Source organism: Muscardinus avellanarius, assembly GCF_963383645.1.
Source record: "Muscardinus avellanarius genome assembly, chromosome: X".
Classification (NCBI taxonomy): Eukaryota; Metazoa; Chordata; class Mammalia; order Rodentia; family Gliridae; genus Muscardinus; species Muscardinus avellanarius.
Genome location: NC_137792.1, coordinates 78,562,384 through 78,575,936, shown reverse-complemented (window position 1 = coordinate 78,575,936; position 13,553 = coordinate 78,562,384).

Genomic DNA, 13,553 nt, shown 5'->3' with positions numbered 1-13,553 from the left:
GAGATTCTTCTTACCACTTCAAAAAGTAAACAAAAGAGAAGAAAATAGGTCAACTAGCTTTTTGACATCTTTGTAAAAAGTGGACTTGTTGAAAAAGATTCAAAATAGATCATGTCAAACTATGAAGCTACAATTCTCATTTGTGGTGAAAACAACTATCGTGGTTCTGGTGGGTTCCAGATGCTAGGTCAATGCAGTGTGTCCAAAGACTTCATATTCTGAAAGTTGAAGATATTCTGTACTAAATTTCTAAATTTAAATGTATTTAAATTTGTCTTTTTAATTTTTTATTGGTGCATTGTGGCCATATATATTAATGGTGTACAAAAAATTGTCTCTACTGTATATTCTACTAATTTCCACAAAGTAATATCTATTGTTACTACAACAGTGTATAGTTAAGTGTATATGCACATGCTTTTTTTTTTTTTTTTGAGATACTGGGGATGAAACTCAGGGGCATTCTATCTCTGAGCTACACCCCCATACCTATTTTTTTTTTTTTTGAAATAGGGTATCACTGAATTGCAAAGGGCCTCACCAGTAGCTGAGGCTGATCCCAAACCACAATCCTCATCTCAGCCTCCTAAATTCTGGGATTACAAGTCTGCACCACCATGCCCAGTTTGCACATGCTTTTTAAATAAGAGTTACTTGTAAAGAGCTCCCATTCTGTAGGCTTTCTCTTTAGGTTTTTGATTGTTTCCGTTGATGAGCAGAAACTGTTTAGTCTGATGCAATCCCAATTGTTAATTCTATTTTTTTTTGGCAGGTTTTGGGGGATGAATCCCAGGAGTATTTTACCTTTGAGCTACAGCCCCTGCCCTTGTTTTTTTCTTTATTTTGAAACAGGGTCTCACTAAGTTGCAGAGAGCCTCAGTAAGTAGTTGAGGCTATCCGAAAACTGTACTCCTCTGGTCTTAGCCTCTCGAATGCTGGGATTACAAGTGTGCACCACCACGCCCAGATTCAATGATTAATTCTTCCTTTAATTTCCTGTGCTTTGGAGATCCTGTTAAGAAAGTTATTGCCTTTGCCTATATGTTGGAGTGTTAAGCCAATGCACTCTTCTAATGACTTCATAGTCTCAAGTCTAATTTCCAAGTCCTTAATCCATCTTAAATTGATTCATGTGCATGGTGAGAGATAAGGATTTAGTTCTATCTTTCTACAAATCAATAGTCAGTTCTCGCAGCACCATTTGTCTTTTTTCCAGCATATGAGTTTGGCCCCTTGACAAATTATGAAAATATCCAAGATTTTCATCAATAGATAAATTGATTACAAATCTATGGGATATGTACACAATGGAATTTTACTCAGCCATAAAGAACAAAGTTATGTTATTTGTGGGAAAATGGATGGAACTAGAGAATATTATGCTAAGTGAGATTAGTCAGTTACAAAATGTAAAAAAAATTGGATACACTTTCTTATATGCAGAAATTATGGAGAATATGTGTCATAGGAGAAATTTTAGGTAAAGACAGAGAAATTATAAATGAGTAAATAAGGTAACCTGAGGGGGATGGGAAGGGATAAAAGGAAATTCCCTAATGCATATGATATACAGTCACAAACATATCAAAATTGATCTCTAAGCAAAACATGAAAAAATAAAAGGGAAAGTAGAGAAGGAGGTGAGAATTAGCAAAGGAATAAATCAGTGATGTGTGCATATTTGCCTTTATCATCTTGTACCCAATTAAGATGCATGACTACAATGCACCAGTAAAAATAAATAAGTAATAATTAATTAATTAATTAATTAAATGTTTGGTACTGAAGATTGAAACTAGGAACATTTTACATCCTATCTATATCCCCAGCCCTACTTTAGTTTTTTTTTTTAGTTTGAAACAATGTCTCACTAGTTTGATGAGCATAATAAATTGAAAAAAAAAGAACAATGGGGAACTGGAAAAATATATGACTGCAATGCACCAATAAAATATTTAAAAAGAGCCATTTGTGGTGGCATACACTTGTAATAAAAGCATTTGAGAAGCTGAACCCAGAGGATTGTGGGTCACAGACAGCCTCAGCTACATAGTTAGGCCTTTAACAACTCAATGAGATCCTGTTTCAAAATAAAGAATAAAAAACAGGGCTGGGGGTGTAGCTCAGAAGTAGAAACCCCCTGAGTTCTATCCTTTGTATTGTTGGACCTGTCGGCCTCCAGGAAGCACACACCCTCCCAGTAATCACTCACAGGCAGAAGTCGATGTAATTTGCAAGAGGTTTTATTATGTCCAGCGCTGGGGTCGCCTCTCAAGTTGAGGAATCGACCCTTAGCAACAGATGTTGGCAGTTTTTATACACTTTAATTACAGAGGCGCGGTTACCATTAGGTGTTTTATTATCATTGGTTCTTATTTTTAACCTGTCTCAGGATTGGGTGGTTTGGCCAGAGATATCATTTTTTAGCTTTAATGACAGTTTGTGGTAACCAAGGTCCTGTTATTCTGGTGAGTGGAAAGTCCCTGAATTGTTACTTTTGTCTTCTAACAACGGTTGATGGGGAGCTAGTTCCTGGAACACAGGGAATTAAAGTCCTAGTAACGGCAAGTCTCAGTACCTGCAAACAGGGGCACTGGGGCGGAAAGTTCCGAATGCCGAGGCAGTTGGGGTACTGGGGTCCTACATCCCCCCCTTTTTCTTTGGGTAATTCTAATCTTGGAATTACTGTTCTTCTCCTTCTAAGGGCATAGTCTGATATCTCTGCTGTAGCATGAGAGCCTGGACAGTGCTAATGCGCTCTCGAATAAAAGCAAGCAAGCGATTTATTGTTAAGCCTTTTTCTTAATTTGCTCATCGAGTCTTTGATGACCTCTGAGTGATTGATATAAAAACAGCATTTTTTTAAGAGCTGCATACAGACCCCCTTGTTGGAGAAAGATGAGGTCTAGTTCCCTCCTGTTTTGTAAAACAACCTCCGAGAGTGAGGAGAGGGATTTTTTTAGCTTAGAGATAGTTTCTTTTATGTCTCTTACATCTCTATCTATTGCAGCTTGAAGACTCTGGTAGTAATGAGGCAATTGAGTCAAAGTCGCCCCTCCAGTAGCTACCCCTGCCACAACATCCAACCATAAAAGGACAGATAAAGTTACGCTGACAGGTTCTCTTTTGACCCATGGATATTGGTTTTCATAAGCATCCAAAAAGTAGTTTCTAAGTGGTATATCATTCTGGGTGTTAATCGGACCATAACATAGAAATCTCGGGTCTTTTTTAAAACTTGGGCATTAATACAGGGAGTTAGTCCTGAGCAACAGGCCCACCATCCGTATTCTGGTGGAATTATGTAACTTGAGTTTTTTACCCCTGGAGGTTTACGGTAGGTTGATCTACACAAAGGTTGGTGGGTGCGGGGTATGTTGCCTAGGCATGTACCTTGCCCAGATACAGTGGTCAGGGTAATTTTGGCCCCCAATGTGTTCTAGCGGCATTTTGATAAGTCTCCCAGGGTGAATTTATCCATGATTCCTTCTGCTTCATAATAGGGAGATGCCACATCATAACATAGCCAACAAGTGCGAGTTGCTTCTGGATTAGTAGCATTTAAAACCTTAAAAGCCCTCTGGACCATCTGAAAAAGTATCGGTTCCTCATCGGATTGGGAAGAGACTTTTGTTATTGCTGGTTTTAGGGTTTTAGTAAATCTAGCTCCAGGGGAGGGTCGGACTGTGGCTATAGGGGCAGGAGGTTTAATTTGCCATGCTTGGTTAGGCCCTACTACCATGTGATGGCCTATGGGCTCTAATTTAAGCCTAATAGTGAAAAGGAGCCCATCATTATTTCTTTCTTTATAGAAGCGGAGGCCCCATGTATATCCTTTAGCCCAGCCGGTGGCCTTTTTTCCCGGTTCACTGAATGAAATCTTTAGAGGGTGACACCAGTCAGAGCACTCGGGGATATTTCCCCACCAAGGGTTTTCTTCTCCTTGTTTGTGATGTGTGTAATTAGGAGAGACTGTAATAAAGTCCCAGCTGGAGGAAGGTTTCCAATAGGTGTCCCCAGTGGTTTCACAACCCCTGCTTTTGCAGAAATAGTCTGCCTGTCCTCCGCATTTAGGATTAAGTGACCGGTCTCGGTGGAGCCCGGGACAAACATAAAAGGTTAATACCCTTAACTTGTTCCTATGGCTAGGATTTCCATAACCTCCCCAAGGGTCTAATCCAAAACGCCCAGGAGGGGAGGGAGATGAGGGCGCGTGTTGTAAATCAAAATATCCCTCTAGGTCCCAGTCGGCCGGGGCTCCCATAGCTAGTTTGCAGACATCAGGGAAGAGGTCTGGCCACCACATCCCCGGGGGAGCCATGTTGGAGCTGCTCCAGATAACATCACCCGCCCCACTTATCACTTGCCAGGTTAAGTTAAGGGGTTGATGAGGGTTGGGAGCCCAGGTGTTAACTAGATTTAGGCACAGCATCAGTATCAGGAGGGACCTCATCTCGTTGGAGAGGCAGCTTCTGGAGTTTTAGTTTGAAGGGGTGATCTGTTCGCCGCACCATCCACAGTTCTTTTTGGGATTCAGACACTGGTTTGGCGTGTGTCGCATGGATCCAGGCTGGAATGCCATCTATCTTGATGGCTGTTGGGGTAGTCAGTATCACTGAGTATGGTCCTTTTCAGCGAGGCTCTAGATTCTGAGCTCGATGGCATCTCACATAAACCAAGTCACCTACCTGGAACTGATGGGTGGTCTCAGGGGTCCCCGGCTCATAGACAGCTGCCAACTGTGACCATAGGTCCTTTTGCACCACCTGTAGTTCTCTTAACCTGGCATGTAAATCATTGTTATTATGACTGAATAATTCACCTTCGCCCAGACTGGCCAGGGGGGCAGGGGCCCCATACAAAATTTCAAAGGGTGTTAAATTAAATTTTGAGGGGGTATTTCTGACTCTAAAGAGGGCCAAGGAAAGGAGCACCACCCAGTCTGTTCCGCCAGTCTCCATGGTCAATTTAGTTAAGGTCTCTTTTAGAGTTCTATTCATTTTTTTTACCTGTCCTGAACTCTGGGGACGATACATAAAATGAAGTTTCCAATCAGTCTCCAAAAACCTGGCCACTCCCTGACTTACCTGGGCAACGAAGGCAGGCCCATTATCTGATCCTATTACCTTAGGTGTGCCAAACCGAGGAAAGATTTCTTCCAGAATCTTCTTGGCAACTATCATGGCCATCTCCTTTTTGGTTGGGAAAGCTTCTATTCATCCTGAAAAAGTGTCTACAAAAACCAGGAGGTATTTATAATCATACCTGGCTGGACCCATTTCTCTAAAGTCTATATCCCAATAGACTCCAGGTGGTCTCCCCACAGGCGTTTTCTTGGCTCAATTTTTGTTCTGCCAGCATTCACCTTTTGGCAGGGGACACAGTTGTGGACCGTCTCCTCGAGCAGTGGGGTTAGGCCAATTGTTTGGGTTGTCAGTTTGTTTACCCCAAGGTAGGTCCATTGATGCATTTGTTGTATCATCTGCTTCACTTCTGTTTAGGCAGGATTAGTTGAAAGATTGCTCTGGACTTTTATCCTCTGCAACCACCAAGGCTTTTCTTTCTGATGTCTGGGGCAATGTATGATGCTCACTTTGGTAAGCAGATGTAGGGCTCCAAGGATGGCCAAGATTTGCCGAGGTTAGGATCCCACACTGCTGGTAGATAGCCCCATGTACATGCCCAGTGGCAAAGACATACCTGCTGTCTGTGTAGATATTAATTTTTATCTTTTTTTTCAATTTTAGAGGCTTGGTTAAGGCTATTGATTCGGCTGCCTCTGTTCTTTGTTTTTCTTCATCTAGGAAGCTGCTGCCATCTGTATATCAAGTTTTTTCCGTGTCTGGTAAAGGCTGATCAGACAGATCTTTATGCCACTTGTGTGTTTCAGAGAGCACCTGCTGACAATCATGCAGAGGGGATACCTCAAATTCAGGGTCTAGCAGGAGAGTAGCAGGAGTTAGCCCCACAGCGGGGATAAAGGTGACATGGTCAGAGTTCAGCAACAAAGCCTGATAGTGGGTCATTCATGCATTGGTTAGCCATCGGTCTGGAGACTGTCGCACCATATTTTTAAGGGCATGGGGGGCTGTAAGTCTTGCCCCCAATTTAGCTTGTCTGCGTCTCTGACCAAGGCTGCCACTGCCGCCACTATGTGTAGACAGGCTGGCCACCCTGCCGCCACTGAGTCCAGGCTTTTTCTTTTTATAAATAGGCCCCTGGTCGCTTTCAGGGCCCCAGCTGATGCATGAGTGTACCTTTGGCTATTTCCTTATTTTCAGCAACATATAGATGGAAAAGTTTAGTTACATCTGGCAGTCTGAGTGCAGGTACTGAATTGTTGAAGGCTATCTGCTCTTTCTCGCCCCAGTTAAATGGGTGGGATACCCGGCCCACTCCCAAGTCCACTGTTCTTCGGGTAGTCCATGAATATTGTTTATTACCAGTGGCCTCTTGCACCCAAGACTTTTTGTCAGAGAGCGGGCCAGAAGTCTGAAGCAGGACCAAGTGCTAGGCATCGGTGTCCACCAAGAAATAAATAGGTTTTCCCTCCACTCTTAGAGTTACCCTAGGCTCGGGGAGGGGATCCAAGCCCTGTATTTTCTAGTTACTGTCTTCACCCAGGATCAATATTCGGGAACTCAGTTCAGAAGTAGCATCGGGTTTCTTAGGGCCAGAGTTTCCCCCCTTTTTCTTTGGGCAGCCTTTGGCCCAATGTCCCTATTTTTTTTTTTTTACAGTAGGTGCACTGGTTTGTATCTAAGGGCCTCCTTCTGTTGCCAGGTGCCTTTTTTTCTGCCCTTTTGTTCCTAACTACAGTGGCCAGGATCCAAGTTAAAAATGTTTCATGCCTTTGACCTCGCTTTAAGTTTCATGCCTCCTGTTCTTTCTGCTTTTGCTTTTCCCCTGAACTGTTTTTCTTACCTTAATCAGATTTATGGGGCACCTTGCAGCCCCTTTTATTACCTTACTCAGATTTGTGGAGCGCCTTGCAGCCCCTCTGAGACCTGCCATTAGAGCCTGGCGGTAGACTCTCAGGTGCTCCCTACCTTCTGCTGAGTTCATTAGGTAGGGGAGTTGGCCTCCCGTCGGTCCTGGGGATGTTTTTCCGAGCCTCCAGTAGAATACGCTGTCTCTCTTTCGTGGTGAAGAGAGCCTGCAACAACTGCTGGCAGTTGTCCAAAGTTGGCTGCTGCCCGGCCTCCCAGCTCTCTCCCTACCTGAAAATGAAACAAAGGGCCGAACCCAAGGAGGAGGAGAAAGAATGAGATCTCTTTAATTTTGGCAGATGAAAAAGACTCTGTGGCTGGCTAGCCAGTTCCAAGAATCGGCCACTCAAATTCACATAAAGTCAGTCTGTCCCACTTTTGTCACCCGCCACACAGAAGCCAGTCCAAGTCCAAAAACACAGACACCACAGACACAAGAAAACAAAAGCACTCATTCCTTACGAGTTTTCCAGAGTAAACTGATCGCAGCCGTCCCAGACTGCGGTGGCCGTCTCCTGGCCACTTCAGAATAAAGATGGATCCTTTCAGATCCAACTTCCCAGATGGATTCTGGAGCATCCTCCAGAATCACGTGGGGGCGGTTCTCCTGGCACGTCTGCCGAACTGCGTCCCCTCACTTGGGACCCACTTCAGCAGTTTTCGAGACCCACTAGGCAGTCTCTGAAATCCACTAGGCAGTCCCTGGGACCCACTTCAGCAGTTTCTGAGACCCACTAGGCAGCCTCAGAATCTGCTAGGCAGTCCCCAGCTGGGGCCCACTAGGCAGCCCCCCAAAAAGCAGTTACTCTCAAACACCAGTTCCACAGTTTCAGAGATAAACCTTAACAGCAACAGAACAAGAATGACAGACAAGACAAACAAGACAGCTCGAGCATATCTTAACCTCCGAAGTCTGCGTGTGGGATTCGGGGGAGTGCGGCTGAGCTTCCTGGCCAACGCACCAAATGTTGGACCTGTCGGCCCCCAGGAAGCACACACCCTCCCAGTAATCACTCACAGGCAGAAGTCGATGCAATTTGCAAGAGGTTTTATTATGTCCAGCGCTGGGGTCACCTCTCAAGTTGAGGAACCGATCCTTAGCAACAGATGTTGGCAGTTTTTATACACTTTAATTACAGAGGCGCGGTTACCATTAGGTGTTTTATTATCATTGGTTCTTATTTTTAACCTGTCTCAGGATTGGGTGGTTTGGCCAGAGATATCATTTTTTAGCTTTAATGACAGTTTGTGGTAACCAAGGTCCTGTTATTCTGGTGAGTGGAAAGTCCCTGAATTGTTACTTTTGTCTTCTAACAACGGTTGATGGGGAGCTAGTTCCTGGAACACAGGGAAGTAAAGTCCTAGTAACGGCAAGTCTCAGTACCTGCAAACAGGGGCACTGGGGCGGAAAGTTCCCAATGCCGAGGCGGTTGGGGTACTGGGGTCCTACAGTATCACAAAGAAAGAAAAAAAAAAGAAAAAAGAAAAATGTAAAATAAAAAATAAACCTCCAATCGCTGGAGATGTCATAGGATAGTCTGAGTTTCATCTTCAGCAACGAAAAAAAATACATTGAGTATTCACAAATACAACCTGTATGAAAAATGTTATTTTTTATTTTTCTCCCTAGTTTTAATAATTTTTTACTTATTGCTTTTGATAATACCTTTAAGATGTTAAATATGATAGTCAGTGTTTCTTTTTAATTTCTGATCCGAGGGTGAAATCCATGAATATTTTATTATAAAGTATGATACTTGTTATAGTTTTTTGATGCCTTATTTCAATATTTTTCCATAGGTCTGTAAGAATCTTCCTTAAGGTACATAATTTTATTTTATATTATTTTTTATTTGTGTGTGTGTGTGTGTGTGTGTGTGTGTGTGTGTGTGTGTGTTTTACAGGGTATGGAATGCAGGAACATTCTACCTCTGAGCTGTATCCCCAACTATTTTTTATTCTTTATTTTGAAGCAGGGTCTCACTGACTTGCAAAGGGCCTCACTATGTAGAAGCTGAGGCTATCTTCAAACCGAGATCCTCCTTTCTCAGTCTCCTAAATGCTGGGATTACAAGAGTGTACCACAACACCTGGCATTTAATGTACATAATTTTAAAACAGATACAAAACATGGTCATTAATGAACTTGAGGCTTCTATAAAAAATTGTGCAGAAAATGAAAATTGTAATCTCTTACGTTTTTCCTACCACTTCATACTGTTTTCTGTAATATTTACACATTGCTCTAGGGTGATACACTAGTTACAATTCATGAACCAGTGCTGATACAGTGTTATTAACTAACATTTATTGTTTACATTAAGATTCAATTAGTTATATAGCTGAATTTTGACAAATGTGTAATATTGTATATTCACCATAACAGTATTGTTCAGAATAATTTTGGATCTAAAGTATTCTTGTGTAGGGTCTATTCATTCTCCCTTTGTCACAGAAACTTCAGAAAATACTGATCTTTTTATTGTCTCTGTAATTTTGTATCTTTTAGAATTTTATATTTTTAGATTTCTATACCATCAATGCTTTTCAGACTAGCTGATTTCACTTAACAGTGTCCTTTAAAGATTCTCTCCCATCAATACTTCTGTTTCTTTGTTTTAACTTACAAATGTACAATTGCATATTTGAGTATTTTTATGTTTATATTTGCATTTGCATATCTCTTTGAGGAAGTATTTTTTCAAATATTTTGTCCATTTTCATTGAGCTGTTTTTATATTTATTATGAGATCTTTGTATATTTTGTATATAAGGACTTTTAAAAAGTATTTTATGCAAATAATTTCTGTTAGTGAGTTACATTTATATTCACTAAACAATGACATCCACATTGAACATATTTAATAAGATCCAACTTATCAACTTTTTTCATTTCATAGATTATAAGTTTGGTTGTTCTATCAAATACTTATTAATAAATTAAAAATTACATAGATTTGCCTTTATGTTACCTCTAGAAAAATTTTAGTATGGTGTTTGAGATTTATGTCTATGATATATTTTCATAGATTTTTGTAAAAGGAGTACATTCTAAGTACATTTGTTTTTAAAGGTGGATATCCAGTTGTTCCAGCATCAGTATTTGCAAAGGCTATTCTTTACCTATTGAATTGTTTTTCTTCCTGCATAAAAAATCAGCTGACTATATTATTTTGTATTGTTTTCTGTGTTATCTCTTCTCTCCAACTAATGTGTATGCCTATTCTTTCAGTGATATCATACTTTCTTAATTACTGTAGTTTCATATTGAATCTTGGATACGGACAATCCCCCCTTTTTAATATTGTGTTTATAAATTGGGTCTTTGACTTTTCATATAAATTTTAGGATCAGCTTTGTGATGTCCACAGACTAGATGGAGTTTTGAAGAGCATTGAAACATAGATGAATGTGGGAATAAATAGCTTTAGTATAAATAGATTTAGTTTTCATAGCCAAGAACATATATCTTCTTTAATACTAATGTTTCTTTAATATGTTCTGATCTTATCTGCTATACAGAAGCATCTACTTTTTTTCCTGCAGGTCTGGGGATGGAACCCAGAGGCATTCAACCTCTGAGCTATACCCCATGCCCTATGTTTTATTCTTTATTTTGAAACAGGAAATTATTGAGGGCCTCACTAAGTAGTTGAGGCTGTCTGTGAACCGAGATCCTCTGGTATCAGCCTCTCAAATGCTGGGATTACAAGCATGTGCCACCACACTCAGCTTAGAAGCATCTATTTTAAATCTCGGATTTATACACAATATACCTGATTTTTTCACAGTAATATATAGCTACAATAGTTTGACTACAAACAATTTTGGTACAGTTCAATGATAGTGTTGAGAAATAGCAATTTAAGGTATATATTATCATGATTTGCTAATATTTAATGTTTGCGATTCTTTTTTTGGTAATTCAGTGAACATTAATATTATTTATGAAACTATTATGGATTCAATGGAAATCATTATTGATTTATTTTTACTTGTAATATATCAAATAAAATGTATCTAGCCAGTAGACTTGGAAAGGTCTTTTTTTTTGTTCTTCAGAAAAAAATATTAAGTCTTAGTTGCCTAACTTTTTATTTTAGAGAAAATAGAGAAAAACATTATTTTTCATATTAAGTTTCATAATACTTTGATTCCCAGAGATCTCTTAGGATATTCAATAAATATCAATTACTTGTAAGATAAAAAAGCCTTTGTTGTATTATCTATCTGTGTTTTATTGGCATTCTTAAAAATTTCAGTCAAATTTTATCTTTCTCCACTATTAGTAGCATAGTGAAACTGATGTGAAAAAGGCACAATACATGGATCCAAATTAGTGAGATAATTTAGTAGACAATCATTCCTTGAATCACTGATTTTGACAAAGAAAGTTTGTCAGATGCCCTAAGAAGATGACTTATCCCATTTCCTTGAATACAGACTAGGAAATAACACAATGCAGCTTTCCAATTTTCTAATCTTGCCTGTTTAATATTCTAAACAATTAATAAGGTATAGAAGGCATAAAAGGTCATAACATAAAGGTTTATGTGTCCATTAACTACAATGTAGTAGATACTTGAATTTGTTAATAATTGTTTGTTTTAATATTTAAATATTTGTAAAATACAGTATAAAATAATATTTTACTCCAGGATTTAGTAATGTAGTTACATATTCTGGTCATATCACTGTTTTTGAACTTTTACATAAAAATATATGAAAAGATTATAAAATCAACAATGGAATTACTTAAATGTTATAATAAAATAGTTATATACATTGGAGGATAGGAGATTCTGCTCACAATATTTCTCTAATAAGTAGCTCATTTGGTACCTAAAATCTAGTAATTTATCAATCACACTAGAAGTACTAGTTACTTTTAGTGCTTGGTTTAATCAATTCATGTAGATATCAAATTCCAAGAGAAGAATTCTGTCATATATTATTTATTTCACCTGTCTGAGGAAATCACTTCAAAATTGTGAACACAGGATTTAAATTAAGTGAATGAATTTTGTCTCTGCCTTAGCAGTTGTACAAAAGTATGACCAGAGTTCACAATTTATTGACTATTAATGAGCCTTTAATAATCTATTGGCTAGGTTGTCCTTCTAACTAGCAATATCTGACCTTTTAATGGGTACTATAATTTTAATTTGTTTTATCTTGCATATTCATAACACATTTTGTCACATAAATTACTTTGAGTTTGAAAAACATATATGAATTTCCTAGAACATAAGCATCAATATTTAAAATATTATATGATGAATTACAAAATTCAAAAAGAAATGGATTATAGTTATTAAAGAGGGATATTTTTTGTTGAATTTTCTTTTCCTCTAAACTCATTAAGAACGAGTCCAAGCCAGGCATGGTGGTGCATGCTTGTAATCCTCGTGTTTGGGAGGCTGACACAGGAGGATTGTGCAAGTTCAAAGCCAGCCTCTCCTGGCTTAAGGGACCCTGTTTCCAAATAAAATATAAACTAGCTATGGGATTGTAGCCCAAAGGTAGAAAGCCCCTGGGTTCCATCCCCAGTACCACCAAAAAAATAAAAAATAAAAAAAATAGAAAAGGGCTGAGTTCTCAATTAATTTTAATGGGGATGACCAAGGTTTAATAGAATGTGTTTCATGAATGCCTTGAGATTAGGTTAAGATGTACCCTAGTTTACTATTGATAAAAATAAGATTTTGGCTGGGTATGGTGGCAAATGCTTGTAATCCCAGACTTTGGGAGGCGGAGACGGAAGGATCGCGCAGGTTCAAAGCCAGCCTCGCTGGCTTAAGAGACCCTATTTCCAAACAAAAAATATATAACATATGTCTGGGAGTGTAGCCTGGATGTAGAAGGTTTTCCACAAACCCCAGTACCACCAAAAAATAAAAATAAAATAAATAAGATTTTGTTCAAGAGGTAGAAAATAGTTTTCTAAGAGAAATTAGTAATATTGTTCATGTACGTAAAAAAATACTGTTTTGCTTGAAAATTTTACTTTTCTAAAATTAAAATACCTTAGTCAAGCTGTGGTGCCTGTTTGGTCAAATACATATCTAGATGTCATTGTGAATATATTTTTATGTTATTAATATTTACCATGAGTTGACTTTAAAGCAAGTTACCTTTTATAATTTGGGTGAAATTAATACACTCAGTTGTAAACCTTAGTAGCAATCAGTGAGGTTTTTTAGAGAAGGTGAAATTGTGGAGAAAAAGGAAGACTTGAATACTATTGATGAAAAAAAAATTAGTATAGTCCTTATATAAAACAGTATGGGGGTTTCTTTCAAACAATAAACATAGTTATCATATGATCCAGCAATTTCAATAGTCAGTATGTATCTAAAAAATTGAAAGCTTATGTCAAGAAATTATCTGCACTATGTTTACAGCAGCACTGAGCAAATAGCCAATATAAGTAAAGACAAATTTCCATCTATTAATATATTGATTTAAAAAAAGTGTAGTGTAGTATTCAGTCTTGAAAAAAAATACATCTTGCCATTTGTCACAATGTGGTTGAATGTGGTTGAACCTGGAAGACATTTTTTT